Genomic DNA, 18,230 nt, shown 5'->3' on the forward strand with positions numbered 1-18,230 from the left:
CATCTATCAGAGGAGATAAACAGTAGAGGAGAGATGTCAGGGTTGGAGGAGAGGTGGGAGGTCCTGCCACAAGAAAAGGTGCAAGAAATCGCGGAGGCAGATAAGACCAGACTTAGCGGGAGAAGAGTAGGGGGAAAAAAGTTAAAAATACACAGTAGCACAGCAACCGGTGAAGTGATAGAGGAAAATGAAGAGCAAGGACAGGGGAGTGGGAGGAAAAAAGAGTGTCAGGGAGAGAATGGAGGCTTTTGGTCCACATGCTTCTCAGCTGTGTAAACTGAAGTTCTCTGCTGCTTCTCAGATTCCCCCAAAGAAGGGGGATATTTATAGGAGGCAGTGGCAGTGGATGGACCCTTGCTCTGTCACACACCCGCTTTTATTATTATTAATACTTTATAGGAGCAAAAATGGAAAATGTCAGCAACCTGAGAGGCATGTGCTGTGTGTGTGTGTGTGTGTGTGTGTTTGCATGCATGTGTGTGTTTATTCAGTCTCTTTTCTGAGAAAGTATCTTTTGAGGAGACAGGGCTTTTTTTTATTAAGAAGTGGTCAAAATAAGTAAGACAAGAGAATGTTAAAAAGAACAGAAAAGCAGAGAAAAGTTGGCACAGATTAAGGGGTGTAACCCAATCTACTGAACTTATTAGAGCTGTCAAAGGGTGTGTGTGTGTGTGTGAGAGAGAGAGAGAGAGAGAGAGAGAGAGAGAGGTGGAGCAGGACTAGACAGACACAGACATGAATACATTTACCAGCTCGATTATAAGATTCCCGCAAGTTGCAGACGTGTTGAAACAGACTACACACACACACACACACACAGTGAGACTCATACATTGGTTCAACATCCACCTGGTAACAGATGCACACTCAGGCACACATGCAGAAACACAAACAGTCTGATAGACATAACAGACGTACACGCGCACGCACACATGCTGGGAAGAGAGGAAATTCCAGAGGGAACAGGTGGGAGTGATGATAGCAATCTATCAGAATGACTTTGATCTTCCCCATGCCTCTGTCACCACCGCTCAAATATGTTGGATGGATCAACTTGGCCCCCAATGCATTCACATGCCAGGATGTAATAACAACACGGCACCAAAGTACCTGGGAAGTAAAACTGCAGTTTTTGGTAGTGGGAGTGCACACCAGGTTTCTGCTGGGCAGTACAAATGTGCTGGAAAAGCTCTAAGAGTATGTTTTGTAGTAGTAAAACCAATGGTGAACACATATAATCAACCTTATTTAAAAAAAAAACAACAACACCTGTTCAAGTGCTCCTTAATGCCAATATATGGAAAAGTCAAAGTGTTGGATTCCAGTTATTGCATTAATGCATCCCCAGGAGTTTACGAATAGTGTCTATTAGTGTTTGGGAAACACTGCCTTCGAGAGTCTGAAACTACTGAGGTACAGCTCTATGGTTTGCAAAGTGTTGTCAACAAGAGGAAATGTACAATAACGAAGCCAAGATGTTAGCGCTGATAAGAAGGCAGCAACCAGCAATAGCCACCCCACTACGTAAATACCCCAGAGGATCATTCTCTGTTTTGCTGTCTCACCTTTGATTGAGTCACTGACTGCAGCAATTCTACTCCAACCCACTGGGTGGCGCTATTGTGTCTACCTTGGTGTCAGAAGAAAACAGTCATCAAACATCTGTTGTCTGCCAGCCAAGTTTCTGAAGAACCAAATGGGACAAAGTTGCCAATAATGGAAAAAAAGATGAGACATTGTTAAATCTTACTCATCACTGACAGTGACTTATTAAACCAACTGTAGCAACAAAGAAATGAAGATGAGCTGAACGCACATCATACCAAACCTTGAAGCAGATGGGCCACAGCAGTAGAAGATCATAAGGATTAGCACTACTCTGAGAAAAGAAAAAAACTAATTGTGACTTAAATATTTATGTGCTCAGCAAATTAGAAAACAGAAGGTTGGGAAAAAAAACATTTACAGCAGCGTTCAGCTGGCAGGATCAGACACGACTTGAAAACTTTAATCCATCTTTCCTTGTATGGATGGTTTGGGCTGCTGTAAGTGGAGTAATCGTGTGTGTGTGTGTGTGTGTGTGTGTGTGTGTGTGTGTGCGTGGTTGTTATCACACTTTGGTTCCACTCAAAGCATCACTTAAATGCCACAGCCTGACAATGCCCCAACACTGAGATCACTGTACTAAAATATACACACACCATCATCACACTCCCATTCAGAAGAGCACCTTTGGGTCCAACAAGGGATTTGCAGGACGTGCAGTTAATACAGTCGGTGGAACTGTGTCATGATGTTATATCAATATGCTTCTTACTGAATAGACTGTATATGTCATGAAGAATTATGTCAGGTCTGGGCAGACAAATGGGGGTCCAACCCAGTACTAGTAATATGTACCACATAAAGTGGCGATGGTACAGGTATCTATAAAATGGGTATTTCAGATTTCACCTCTATTTTGTAATTTTATATGTTTAACATTAAGTGTTCAGTTTGAACCCAAGCCTTTTGAAGTGGCTAAATGTATGCTTTAATTTATTACATGACAATCACAAAGGTATCAAGATGAAATATTTTATAATCATATTCATGTTTTGGCAATAAACACAATATCATTTTACAGCTGCATTAGTGTATTATTTATTTATTTACTGAGCGGCAGTTTAGCGTCATGCTAAAAAACAAATAAATGTTTTTGGTTTGAAAGCGCAGGTGAAAAAAAAAACAAAAATAGTTTGTTGATCTAGAAAGACTATGACAGTAGCAAGTTGTGCAGTCAGAAGGACAGATGGGTAGGGTACTGGATTAAGTTTGCTTTAAAAAATCAGTTCTGAGCCTCTACTATTTTTTTTTTAATTTGATGGACAGGTTTAAAGAGAAATGCTTTTCACCAGTGACTTTGGACCATGATGTTTTCAGATAATTGTCAAAAAGTGTCCAGGTGGTACAGAGCCTCAGGCGATGGGAGTAAGGTCGGGGGAAGATGCGTAAAAAAGAGTTAGGTGATGTTAATTTTTGTTTGTTTTTTTTTTTTGTTGTTGAAGCGTTAGATTGTTGGGTCAATTTAAAAGTCAGGAGATTGGAGTTCAATATGAAGAAAATACTTTAACTGCGGACCTAGCAGAGAAGGCTAGGATTTTTATAGATGGAGACAGGTGTTCTGTTGTGCCGACACCTGAAGGAGACGAAAGAAAATACAAGAAAAAGTGTATTTGTCTACCTGGGAACAGGAAACTAAAGATACAAGAGGAAATCTTTCGCTGGACAAAAGGCTCGAGCAGCTCAACAGTGTGTGGTCACCATTTATTTTCTTCTTCACAATGCACCAGACATTTTTAATAGGAGACAGATCTGGACTGTTGAAAGGCCAGTCGTGATAAACTGTCGAGGAAAAAATCCTTTTTTTAGTTTGTGTGAGACACAGCCTTCAATAATCCGGCCTTAAAAATGCTGCTGTTGTCCATTAGTCCATCGATTAGTACATTCAAAAGTCTGTACCGAATTAATGCAGGGCTTCCACTCCGTCTGTTACAGTCTGAGGAAGACTTCTCTGACACTGAACTCTTACTACCAAACCATTAGTTAACACCTGATGTCGATACAGTAAGGCAATCAAATACAAAGTAAAGTGAAGTTTAGTAATAAATAATAAAAGTTAATAAAAGTTAGCTGTTATAAATCCTCCAACCTTTTACCAGCTAACCTGACAGAATGTTGGTTTTTGGATTTTAGTTTTTTTTACTTTTATGACTTTTTTTTTAGCTGGATGAAGAATGTTGGTTTTTTGATTTTAGTTTTTTTTTTACTTTTATGACTTTTTTTTTGCTTTTTTGAATTTGTCATTTTCAGGCTAGTTTTATGTTTAACAAATACAATTATACAGGTTTTTCAGAATGCTAAAAGTCTGTGTTTGTATGAGCGAGCGAGAGAGAGAGAGAGAGAGAGAGAGAGAGACTGAGATTAGAGCGGAGAACCCCTGCCTGAGGGGCCTCATTGACAAGAGTCATGATTGACAAGCCTTGTGAGCATTCATGTGCCTGTGTAACTTTTTCTGTACAAAATCTGCATTATAACAGCACCCCCCCCCCACACACACACACACACACACACACATCCACTCCCCCCCGTTCCATCCTCCCCTTCTTCTACTCTCCTCCTCATCTCCTACACCCTTCCACCGACTCCGGCCTTTTTCCTCCTCCACTTCCTCCTGGTCTTTTTCTTTTATTGGGAGGCGGGCATATACAGTATTAGTGACTCTCTGGATAATTAGCTACTTTAACGCATAAAAAGTCATGAATGGAGGCCTGCCCGTGAACAGGTTTGCACATAAACACATTGGTCAGCTCAGAGAGTGTGCTGCATGGCCAAAAACACGAGCAGGGATTGTGAAAACATGGAAGGAGGAGGGAGAAGAAAGAAAAAAAAACTCAATCATGACGGAAACCGTTTGCAGAAATTATTCATTTCCCTCCTTTTTTATGTTTTCCTTGTGCTGACTGTACACCCCTCCCTCTCCCCTGTCTCCCGCTTTCACTCTCACTCCTTCCTTCTTGCACATTCCACTCTGTTTTGCATATCTCAGACCCCTCCACCCCCCACATTACACCTCACCACTTTTAAAACAACTCTCCTCTCCTCTGTCCCTCTCTCTCTCCCTCTCTTTCTCCTCACTTCATTCCCGCCCTCCCCTTACTACCTGACATCATGGCCTGATGCCCAATGAGTCACACCTCTGCTAAAATCATCAGAGATGGAGGGAGCGAGAGAGAGAGGGAGAGAGGGAGCAAAAGAAAGAAGTGGTCGGGGAGAGAGAAAAAGCAGAGAGTATGACAGAGAGAAAAATATAGAAAATAAAAATGGGAGGAGAGAAAAGCTAGAGAGGCAGAAAGAGGGAGCCTCCAGGGAGAGAAAAGAGCATAGAGTACGTTTAACTTTTTGACTCCAGTAGTCGGTGTGTGTGCTTGTCAGTAACATTTAGCCAGTAGACAACAACACTTTCCACACACTGCACAGGCACACACACACACACACTCACGCACTCACACACGGCGTGCACACGTGTCCATACACAAACATGGTCGTACGATGACATCGTGCACAAGCCCACCTGCACTCTGTGGAAGTACACACACACACACACACACACACACACATTTTCATACTGCAATCAGACAGGCAAACAAACCAGTGCAGAAAGTATGGCTGCAGCCCTGCCTCTCTACATCAGCCACCCCCACCCTCTCCTGCCGTTGCCGTTGGATACCACACAAACACTCCCTGTTGGGCAACACTGGGAGTCAGGAGAGGACGTACGTGGGTCACACATCCCCCTGTGTGCATTGAGTTTGGAAGCAGTTATAAGTACAAATATGTGCGCGCCCGTGTGTGAGTCGTGCTAATGTCTCAGCCGTGACTTTTCTCATATTTTCACATTATTTTTTGCATTGCCAGTTTCTTCTTCATGAAATCTGCCTGCGCACAACAAATTGCTCATTCCCAAGAATGATGCAAGAAATATGTGTGACGAATCTCATCTAGCAGCGTGTGTGTGCGTGCATGTGTGTGTGTGCGCGCATGTTGCTCAAGAAACAAAAGATCAAAGAGAAGATATAAAATAAAAATGCCACAAAAGTGTACGCACGTCCCAGAATTAAAAACAAAGAATTAAAGGTAGGAGGGTGAAACGATTGTTTACTGCCGTCTGTTTCCCCCTGACGTTACTTAGTTCAACCTTCATCCCTGAACTGTGACCTCAGCCTGCTCGTCACAGTGGGGGCACAGCCTGTAACGAAGCTCATGTTTTATGAACCCTGAGGGACCGCAGCGAGCTGTGTGGATCTTGCCTGGTGCCACGTGCCTGTCATCATTCAGCCCGTGTTGTTTTTCACAATTCTACGCTTCAGTCAAACAAGCTTACGCCTCTGACAAACAGCCTAACTCCTTCTGACGTGAAATCCATAGTTCCGTTGAGAAGTAAATCAATAGTCCATCAATCAATTGGATTTTCTGTCTCAAAAATCCTTGAGCAGGCTTATCACCACATGTCCGCCTGGAACAGAACCAAGTCGGTTTTATGTTTCCTTTATCTTGGTTTTTGCACAGAGGGATTCGTTTTGATTTGAGGGGGAAACTGCAGCCGAAGACTCTGTAGAACCTCTACAAATAGCACAATCTATTTGGCTTTGATGGGGTCAATCCAAACCCAAGCCCAAGGCTTAGGAAGCGGAACAGGCCTCTACCCATATTTGTAATGTTTTTAAAGCCATACCAGTCAGCCACAAAGCTCCTCTTGCCCTTTACACAGAACACACCAGACAAAACCTTGGAAGCCATCCACGGCAAAGCACATTCCAAAACTATTTCTTTTTTCTCCTTTTTACAAGTGTGGGATGGGGTCGAACAACAATTACGGTAAAATGTGACTAATATGTCACAGACATACTGCTGTGTTTTTCTCTCTCCCCTGACCTACTGGTTCTTTTTTCCCCCTGTTCCATCCATCCTCGTCTCTCTTGTTGAAAAAGTCTTCCCTTTCACTTCAAACACGAGTAATTACAAACAAAAGCGCTGACTCTTCTCCAGCTGAATCAATGATAATGATGGAGAGTATATTAGGTGTGTTTGTGTGTTCATCTGTGTGTGTGTGTGTGTGTGCGTGTGTGTAAGCTGCGTTGATGTTGATGGGTCTAGAAAAATGTGTGGAGGACAGCGGGGATTAACACAATCTGGGCACGAAGCCCCACAACTGAGAAAATGGTGTGTGTGTGCGTGTGTGTGTGTGTGTGTGTGTGTGTTGACTCTGTCTTGATAGCAACGATCCAACACACAGCTGCTTTCTAAGCTTGGCATTTAAATGAGGCAAACAGACACTTGGCGCAAATGAAATACAGACAGAGGCGGTGACAACGCTGACAGATAGAAGTGATGTGAGGAACGGCCGCAGGCTCCAGAGGTTACACGTTGTACGTGTGCTCTGAAAAACGGTACGAATATTATAGTAGTGACATATGTATAGTTTGTGCAACACGGAGAAGTTGATGTAATCGTGGCTATCACACCTCATCATTAGACATCATTTGATACAACTGTTTTACAGTCTCACCGCCGCCACCAGAATGTACCGCTCAACTTAAGGTACAATGCACAGGGTGTACGCTGCCGCAGTATTTTAACCACATGTACGCATGTTGCGAGGTAAAGAGAGTGTACTGCCTGGTTGTGTTTGGAGCGGGCCCAGGCCAGAGGAGCTCAAAGCGCTGAATGTCATCATCAGAGCTGTCGGAGAGCCAAGCAGTAATCACACCCAGATCACCTACACGCTCACGCCAACTTACAACACCAGTCACCCTAGAGTGGTGTGTGTGTGTGTGTGTGTAAAAAAAAAAAACCCCAAAAAACTAAAAGGCTGATTGAGTGGGAGAAAGAAAATGAAAGATGTGGAGTATACGAGCATGCAGCAAGTATTCATCCTGTGTTACCGTAAAAACTGTGTGTAAAGCAGACAAGCATGTGGTCATAGTGTGAGCAGTGAGTGAGCGAAGACTAAGAACGTGTGTTTTGGAGAAGACGGTGTATTTTCTCCTCTTTCTTTCTCTCTCTCTCTCCACGTCGGTCTTATGTCCCACCCCTCTATTTTCCATTTTTACATGGAGCTCCAGATGTGCAAGAAGTAAAACATTAAATTAGAGATTTGGCCTTGTGTCTGACCTCTGAACAAATAATAAAAAAAAACCTGACCTGATATTCACAGTTATATAGTAATACATTAATGGTACACATCAAATTAAACACCACATTCAGGCAGAAAACTCTGGCCGAGTGGAAGATGTCGAGGTTTTCACTGGAAGTGAAAAGAAAGAGGAGATCAGAGCGAATATGTCACGGTAAGCTGTTTAGAAAAAGTCGGACAGTCCAGGCTCAGATGGTTTGGACATGTGCTGAGGAGAGAAACTGTATACATATATGACATAGGACGCAGGAGACGGAGCTGGCAGGCAGGGGGAAAAAGAAAAACCCCGAGAAGATTCATGGGCGTAATGAAGGACATGAAGATGCTTGATGTAACGGTGGAGAAGACAAGGAATAGGGTGAGATGGAGGGAAATGATCTGCTGTGGCGACCCCTGAAGGGAGCAGCCGGAGGAATAGAGTCTGCTTTAATTTTTACCAAATGACGCATCAAAGGTTGTTGGAAAGGTTAGAAATAGCATTTGACATTTATGAGTGCAAAGCCCCAGATCTCCATTAAATTAAAAAAAAAACTTAATAATTTCCATTGTGATCCTCTTTGAAATACAAATCCATCAGCACATCTCATACACAGAACAGATGTTCACAGAAGTGGCACCAAGCGAGTAAATAAGTCCACGTAGGAAGCAGAGGTAAAGATGGGTCACTCAACAATGACGACCTGCAGGTTCGGACCTTCACGTACATCATGACATCATCAGCACAGGTATACAGCGTCACGACTTGTATTATAACGCTGCAAAATTCCACAAAGGGCTTCACTTTACCGTCTGCACATATTGTTCTGAAAATGTAGCCTCCTGCTCACCTCCTCCATAAACCCAGCTGTGTCCTGGGAATACACATGACTTACTGATTGAGTGTAGACAACCTGATAGCAGTTTAGTATCACAGCAGAGTTAGCACACTGTCAAATGCCATGCAGTGAGCACCTCAGCGGCGGACAGATGAGAGTAACATGTGAGCGTACACAGGGTGTGTGTATGTCTGCTCATAGTATATTAGAGAGGTGAGTGTGAAATGTGTGTGTTTTCTGTGCGTATACGTCTGTGTGTGTGTGTGTGTGTGTATATACGTCTGTGTGTGTGTGTGTGAGGGCTACCCTGCTCAGGGCATTGACTGAATTGTTTCCACATGTGCCTTAACGCAGAGTTCTGGGCGGGTTTGGAGGACAAGGAAGGAGAGGGGGCTGCTGTTGGTGGGGTGTGTATGTGTGTGTGCGTGTGCGGGGGGGCAGGAGGGGGATTCAGGTTTCATAGCACCATGCAGCACATCTGGGCTGCGAGAGCAGAATTAGAGTTCCCACGACTGAAAACACATAGGCTACACACACACACACTCATACCTCTGCGCTCACCTTGATACTCCAATGGGTGGCTCACACACATCTGTAAAGTGAGGGCATGTTCACATCCTCACCCACCACAAACACCACCTCAACACTGCACACACGTACACACGTGCTGCGTACAGGCTCTTACACACTTTCTCATTTACGGTTATTCCAAGTGTTGCTTTTTGTATCACAATCTGCTTCTTTTAGCCTTGGCTCGGTCTTCCCTCTCCTTCCCACACGCACACACACACATATACACGTGCTCATGCTCATGAATGCCACACAAATACACACACAACGCGCAGGCCAACATCACTTCTTCCCTGGCACAGCTGTCCCAAATGCTGCGGGCACACAGGCGTTTCACTGGCACGACACATGGAAGGAAAATGTGAATGTGTTCTCACTAATCATTCCCCTATTCCGCTAAGAAAGGGAGAGAGAGAGAGGGAGAGATGGAGAGACAGACAGTGGGAGAAAAAGGGAGGTGACGTCAGACGAGCTCCGAGATGGGACGTGCATAGCAGGTGCTGAAAGGTGAGGAAGCGGGAGACAATGTGAATGTCAAGGCAAATACCTGAGAAGAAAAGACAGTGACAGGATGAGATAAAAGCAGGTTAGAGGTGAATGAATAAGGAGAGAGGGGGAGAAAGAGACGAGAGCGGCGGGATAAATGGGGGCATGCCAGTTCCCCCAGTGTTTAATTGCCAGCAGGTTTATTCATGTTAAGCGAGAGACCGCAGAAGAAAGAGAGAGCTTAAACAGTACCAAATCTGTCTCAAACCCCAAATCTAATTTACACAACAAACAGAGGAGAGAAGAGAGGGCAAAAACGAAGGGGTTGAGGAGGGGATGCTAATTGGCTACAGTTGGACATGTCTGGACTAAGACTGAAAACGGAAGGTCAGAGAATGAGGGGGTGAGAGGGAGGAGCGAGAGAGTGGATTTGGGATTTTAAAAGTCAAGGTAGGGATGGATGGATGAATGGATGGATGGATGGATGGATGATGGATGGTTGGGTGGATGCATAAAGGGATGGTTGGGTGGATGGATGGATGGATGGATTGATGGATGGATAAATAGATCTCATCTGATGAGAGAAGGAATTGAATTATAGCTACTGTTTCACTGATGCTTTTGCTCACACTGTTGATGAGAGGCTACTGTGTTTCATGTGGCGTGCTAACACATGACTGATGCCGGGTCAGTGGCAACTGGCAGTTGAGCTAATCATTTAAATGAATGAGAGAAGGGCAGAAGGGAGGAGAGAACAGGAGGCCGCACGGTTTAGTATTCCACTATTCCAGTCTTATTTACACTGCCACAGAACTTCTCCATCTGTACATGGAATCTACAAATGAGTCAGGATGGACTTTCCCAGCTGTGCAGAGCTTTGGCCTTGTCTGCTGCGCTGGTGCAGGGATAATGGAAATGTTTTGGCTGAGAGAGTCCTGACTGAATTGAGACCACTCTTAACATCAACTGCTGCACAAAAGGCTTAAAATTCTATGGGTCTCCTGTGTGACGTGCACCTTGTACTCCCTCTCTTTATGGCAAGACCACTCCACATCACCTCACTCCCATTGTTTCACACTCGGTATATCTTTCCCATTTTGACTCTTCATATCCTTTCCCATCACATTTCACACCTCTCCCTCCTCCTCATTGCTTCCCGTGTCTTTCTACGAAGGCTTAAGGCCTTAATTTTCCCCAAATTCCCTGATGAGCTACATTTGGAGAGAAGAGGCTGAGTGTTACAGAAACCAGGATTGCATCTTAACAGGTCAGCGATGTCCGCAAAAAGGTCACCGTTTCATTGACTTGGCCTTGGTCTTTGTCTGTGGCGAGTGAACCAAAGGTAGGGACATTATTAAAAAAAAAGTCTATTTCTTCATCTTTCTCCCCCATGTACCGCAGTCCAACGTCTCCAGGCTGAGACAGCATCTGTGCTTTGTTAAACATATTAGGGTTACGCAAGAATCCAGGGAGAAGAACAACAAGACTTGCTAAATATTTTGTTTATTGAAGTTAAAAATGCATTCAATTGCCGCCGTGCGTCCAGTTTGAGAATCCGTCACTTTGATTAATAATGAAAACAAAGCAGCGAGTCAAAGAACAACAAACCCAAAGCAACCGCTGTAGGAGAGCCTCCGGTGTGTACCTGACTGTGTTTGGACCAGGGCCAGGATCAGGCCGAGGAAAGCAGGTCAGGGGGTACTGTTCTGTGGGTGATCTGTTGAGAGTCTGCTCTCTGCTCTGTGTGTGTGTTTTTGTCTTTAGCGTGGTTTAGACGGTCTCTGATTTACAAACATTTAAGGCCCTGCTGCGCCGGTTCATTTTTCATTTAGTCACAGCCCAAGGCCATGTCCCAGATTGGAGACAGCTCCACAGCACACTGCAGCGCTCCACACCACACAAGCCTCTCCCCACCTCATCGTCTGGTCTGGTCTGAGGAGATGAGGACCTGCCAGTGACCCCAGAGCCTCTCTCTCTCACACACACACACACACACACATGCTCGCACACACCAAACCCACACATTCCCGGGAATTCTTACAGTGCATACACACACACATGCACATATTTTTGTGTGCGCACAGCAGCACACACCAACGAGTCAAGAAAAACACAGACAGATATGGAGACAGAACACACGCAAGCAGACAACATGTGGGACGGGCCGTCTAATTCCACTAATACACAAAAGTCTGCAGACAGACAGGTAGGACACTCCGAACACAAAGGGAGACATTACACACATAATTGGAATAGTACAATGGAATTTCAAACAAAATAAAACACAAAACCGCTCAGAAAGACCTTTAGTCTTAATTTAGTCCAACACATTACTGCAAAATGTCCCTTTCATTTTGAAATGTGTAGCTTAGAGAGCTTGTTTATTTAAACGTACAAAATAAAAAGTTAAAGTCAACATTTTTGTTTCAGGTCAAACAGCAAATGTGTAAAAAAGTCAACATTTTTGTTTCAGGTCAAAATGAGGCTTAAAGGAAAAATGGTGTCTCCATTAGGTGGCAGTATTTCAATGAAAAATCTGTGAATATATTATAATATTGTCATCAATGTGTTTGTTACTGTGGACAAAGACACTGCTTTAGATTTACAGCTCAACTCATTAACTTGGCATCGCTACTGCGTTTATAGCACCTCCTATTGACAGAGATTGAGGTCTACATGTTATTTTTGTCTGCACAGTAAGCCAGCATTAAGCTCATAAGAACTGTTGCGTAGCAATCAAGAAGGTTGATTTTTTTTTAAAGCCACCGTCCGTCCGCTCACACAGCTACGAAAACACACACTTCCAAAAACACCTGATCGTTGAGACACAGACTCACAAAGACAGAGAGAGAGAGAGAGAGAGACAGTCGTACTTGAACTTACACCAAAACAGAAATATGTACACAAAGAAAATGTGTGGACACACAACTCATAAAACATTCCCTCGTAGATACGAGTGTGTGCCTACAAACACACACCTGCGGTTTCAGACCTGCACACAGAGAGCTCTTTAGTCTTTGAGCTGTCTGTCCCACTTAAAGTGAGCGCTACTAGTGAAGAGGACCTGACAGACGGAGAAAACACACATGCACACACACTGTGATGCGTACGTACACTGCAGGCGCAGAAGACCTGAGTAAGCTGAATTTGCCCTGCTCCCCTTTCCTATTTTCCATGTGCCTCAGCGTACGAGAACCTGCATGGGGAAAAATAATGCCCACCATACACACACACACACACACACACACACACGCCACACTTAACTTTCTCCCGACGCTCTCCTTTGAACACAGACACACTCATACACACTGCTAATCCCCTCCGTCAGTTGCCACGGCTTCCCTCTGCTTTCTATTCACAGAGTTCTTTCCACAGAGATTTTCTTTTTTTTTCTGTATTCACTCACTTCTCCATTTTCTTTAACTTTTCCCTTATCTCCATTCTGACACATCTGTTATTCAGCGCTCCTCCCGACTCCCTCCATCCCTCGGCGGAGCTGATTTGTGTGGTGCTGTGTGGTTGACCAACAGCCAGGGAGAAACAAGTGCAAGAGTCTAGGCCAAACATGCCTGTGTTTCTGCCCAAATTACATGGGACAGTCCCAATTACCCTGTGGCCTACCAAAGCATTTCCTGGGTTAGTGCAAGTGACGCGTGCCCCCCTTTTACTGTGGTTACAGGGGGTGTCATTAGACGCTTGTTTTACTGCAACCCCAAGAACATGCCCGCCGGCCGCATCCACGCCACGGGAAACGCGGCTGCAATGTTCCAATAACTTCTCCAGGCCTGATGGGTGACAAATGAACGAAGGTTGAGGGTAATACTAGAGCGTGTAATACTTTTCTGCCGGCCAACGGGGAGATGCAAAGGGAGTTTTGCAGGGAAAATAAGAAATTTTAGACGAGCTGTTTGGACTTCTGGGAAGTAAATGAGAGTGAAATGTCATGTTTTGTAGGATTCAAGGACACATTGTTGGACAATTCCAGGACTTTACAAGATGTACAGTAAAATGTCAGTGCGGTATTCATTATATATTCGGAGAATTCTAGCTAAGGTCCGCATACCTGGGTCAAGAGGGTTTGTTGCTAATGTCTGGTGAATGCATCACTGTGTTGTGATTTCTAGAGGATCAAGATGAGGGACTGGAGCCGACTCATTGACCTCCTGTTCAGTCTGGAGGTCTTCAGGCTGCACTAACAAGAAACTTCTGCTGTCACCTGGTTTTACTTGAAACATCAAACAGTTTCTTATAACCAAATAATTACAGGGTAACTAAAGATAAATGCCAATTAATCACGATTAGTTGATAGAACAACACTCCTCAATATGAAAAAAAAAACCCCCCGTTACTTTTACTTTACATTGCTGGAACACATAGACGAACAACAGCAGGTAGACTGAACCAAATAATGAAATGTAATTACTTGAATCAATTAATGCAATGCACGTATTAATTTTGAGAACCCTAGTTTTTACATTAGTCTACCCAAAGCCTCTGTTTCTGTTGAGCTGCTCGCTGCATGTATTCCCACTTAAGGCTCCATTGTCTCTGAAAGCAGATTTTTTTTCTCCCCAAAGTCATGCTGCGTTGCTGTCAGAGCAGATGCTGCAGTAGACTTGACTGGTTCAAAGAATTTTGGACCTTTGAACCTCTGACTGAGACAAATTTAAATTAATGAGTGAATCTCCTCTTGCGGAAAATGAGGCTCCAACTCTCGCTGTCTCCCTGCTCCTGCAGCACACCTAACTACACTCCTGACACGCATAACACACAACAGAACACTTAGCTTTAACAGCCAGTGTGACCTGACCTGGTGACCTGCAAACAAGTCGATGTATGGTAGTCTCTGAAGGCTGGGTTAACGTTGCACTTAAATACTACTATAGCTAACTCATAATATATAATATTTATGAGTTTTCTATACACTAAAAATTGTAATAGATTATCCTGCCTGTTACTGGGTACAGCGATGACTTTACTTTACTGATGACTTTACTATTATATATTTCAGTAAAAGCCCAACACTGACATGTACCCTTCGCACTCTCCACGGTTTATTGCATGACTAAAAGCAGCTAATGGCACTAAACCTTAACTTTCCGATGACAGCTTTGCAAGTCTTAACCAAAGAGTGACTACAAAAGTGACTGGGATGTGGTGTTAACTGGACTTAAACCAATGCCAAACAGAACACTGGTTCGCTGGATCGAATTGGATGTTTTCAAGTACCAGTATGAAAATATAAAAATATTTGTGAAATTAGTCATCCAATAATACAATAATACAATTGTATATATATATATATATATATATATATATATAGTCTGGATTGAAAAGTTGTAATAAGTTTCTCTTTATTCTTATTTTAATATGTTTCTAGTATAAAATCACTTTTGCACTCATGTATCCCATCAATCATTCAATAAATTAATGACTGATTACATTTGCTTCAGTGGGCAGCGTGTATTTAGAGTGTAAATGTCACATTTTGACACATCGTACTGGATCATAACCTAGAGACAGATCCCATCTGCAGTCCATTGACAGATTGTTTTGTTACAGTCCAGAGATTTCTGAAAATAATAAAAAAATAAAACAATATCTAAATGATGTTTGCACATTAATACATCAGACTTACGCTCTGTTTCAAATTATTCATCACACACTGTTTCTGTTAGTTCTTCAAAATATAACAGTTTTGTTCTTACTGTCAACAATTCAATTATAACGTGGACTACTATGACAGGGGAAAAAAGTACTACCGATGACAACAGCTTATTCTAATATTAAAGAGTACTGCGTTCCAGAGAGAAAATATTGAAGTAAAAACTTCTAAATTGGATGAACCTGTAGTTTTTATTAGGAGGTGATTGTTGATACAACATCATGTACGAGACTGAAAAATATATATATATATATAATTGAGCTGTTTATAATAAATACATACTGTACATATATATATGTGTTTATTCTTATTCAGTCTATACCTACGTTTACTGAATGACGAAACGGTCAACATCCATATAACCCTAATCTAAATTTACATGATTTTGGTTTCCAGAACTCAGAACCTAGAAAAAGGTCCATACACAATTCTGCCCAAACCAAGCCATCAACCACTAAACGTTGTCTGGTCTGAGACTCCAACAACACCTTCACTCCACTTGGATGCCCAAACCAAGTCTTCATCAATGTTAGTCAAAAGAATTCAAACAAACAAACAAACAAATATATATATATGTATATATATATACATATGTATATACATACATATATATGTATGTATGTATATAGAACAGGGCAAACACACTCTGGGGGAAGAAAGTAATAGATTTAATGGAGGGATGAAGGTAAACAGAGGAGGGAGAGAGAATTCGACTGACGCACGGAGCAAAGGGTTTGGGGTGGTGGTGGTGGTGGGTGGCAAGGGTGGGGTANTTTGCCTGGCAAGAAGCGGAGTGATGTAATGGATGAGAGCAGAGAGGGATTAGCGGAGCGACAGAGATGAAGAGATGCTCTCTGTTGTCACCCTTTCTCACTCTCACTCCGTCCATCATTCATCTGCAACCTCGCGAAGCCCCGGAGTGTGTGGCAGCTGTGCACAAGTGTCAGTGTTTGTAATCAAGTTTGTTTTCATACTTTCAAAGTCTGCACCCAATGTATTAATATTTCATCCGTCAATCTCTCAGCATTAATGTGCAACATGTGTCCGCAAAGCATGCGCCGTACACCGTACGTGTGTGTGCGTGTGTGTGTGCGCGCACACATGTGACTCAACATACAATGTGTCTCCTTCTAGTTGCCCATCTGGTGCTGCTGTGCTGTGCCGCTCAGCCAGCTCTCTAATAGCTCCAATAAGCCTGTGGTTTGCAGCCTCGCACACACACACTGATGCAAAATAATACACACATACCAACACAAATCAACACGCTCTTCTCGCTGGGATTTGTCCAACACAAAGAGGCCGAAAAATGACCATTTATTTACTTTGAGAGCTGCGGCTGCAGTGATGCTGTCTGCCAGCACCAGACAATAATGTGAGAGTCAAAGAACAAAACACAGGTGGGGGTAGAGAAGGAAGAAGGTGGACAAACAACATAAGAGACGAGGGGAGTGGGGGGGTTGCTGGTGGATGTTAGTGGTGACCTGTGGTGCAGTGGAGTCAGTGTTCGGTTGTGGCTGCGGTGAAATGAAGAGGGAGACAAACCCTGTCAAAGAAAAATTCCTTCCTTAAGTTCTTTCACAAAACAACAACTGCAACAAGTGTTCGATGAGTTCAAGTTTCCAAAATGTCCAAAATGTCTGAGGTTTATAAAATGTGCGATTGGACGAAATAACATTAGACTCAAGGTTTTCAAATATTCTCTGCAGTATTTTTGTTTGTCCAGATCTGCTGGAGGGAGATTTTTTTTTTTTTTGCCCAACCCTGTCTGCTCCTGCTCCAACTGTTGGAGCGCTCTTCAGTAGCAGAGTGTCTTTCCACCTAGCAGGGCTACACTGGGTCCAGTTCCAACAAACTGAGAACTTATTAACATTTGAGGGAAAATACACCTTTTCAAATGTGCCGTTTCAAGTCATTTTAGCCGGAGAAATATTTCTACACGTGTAAACAGGACAAATTGTTAGTTCAAGTTTGACGTGATTCCCCTGGATGCGGTGGAATTGCTCTCAGTTTCAAAGCAGAGTTGTTCCAGTTTATCCAACAAAACAGGTCTCTCTTCAACTAGATGTTTATTTGAATCCTCTCGGGAGAAACAGGGTGCTGCCAGTGTACACAGGCCTAATGTGGTTTAGGGAGTTTACCTCTGAGCACAGCCACAGGTGCTTGTAGCGACCGCGCTGCAGTTCTCTGAAGATAAGATGCTGAGGTGGGAGGAGAACATGTGTCCCACGACCCCCGAGCAATATGGTCCGAGTCAACATGAGGCACAGAGAAGCAGATTGACTGACGAACTGACAGAGGATAGCGCACACACACACAAACACAAACACACACACACACACACACATGCACGTAGACTGCCTGTCTGCTCTGAAGGCCAAGGTTGCCACAGTTACCTGCTCTCCTTTTCTATTCCATCGTCTGCTTTCTTTCCTCCCCTCTTCTCTCCCTGCCTCCCTCCCTCATCTTTTGTTAATCTGTTCCAGAGCATTGTGATCACATGGAAAAAACATAGCAAGTGCACATATTTCCCCCTTTGCCAAGACCAAGAAAAAAAACACAGGGGTGGGGAAGATTGTGGGGGAGGCTGAGAGGGGGTGCGTGATGTGGAGAAAAAAAAAGTGAAATAAACTGTTTACTCAAAGGCAGCGCTGAGCCCTTTTGTTGTGGTGGGGACCTGTCTTTTATTAGCAGCCTGAAAAGCCTTCAAAGGCTGGAAAGACAGAGGACATGCCAACAGACGAGTGTATACAAGGCAGAGGAGAGGGGCGGCGGGGGGAGCCGAGAGGGGGGAGATGGGGAGTTGAAGGGGGACAAGGCAAAAGGTTTGCAGAGTGGCAAAATGAATAGGGTTTGGGGACATGAATGCCCGATAAAGGTCTTGGTGGTGGTGGAGGAGGTGATGGAGGGCTGAGAACCTGAGAAAATGGCACTGGCAGTGAGGACACAGAAAGGAGGCCGG

Source organism: Cynoglossus semilaevis, chromosome 15, assembly GCF_000523025.1.
Source record: "Cynoglossus semilaevis isolate Cse_v1.0 chromosome 15, Cse_v1.0, whole genome shotgun sequence".
NCBI lineage: Eukaryota > Metazoa > Chordata > Actinopteri > Pleuronectiformes > Cynoglossidae > Cynoglossus > Cynoglossus semilaevis.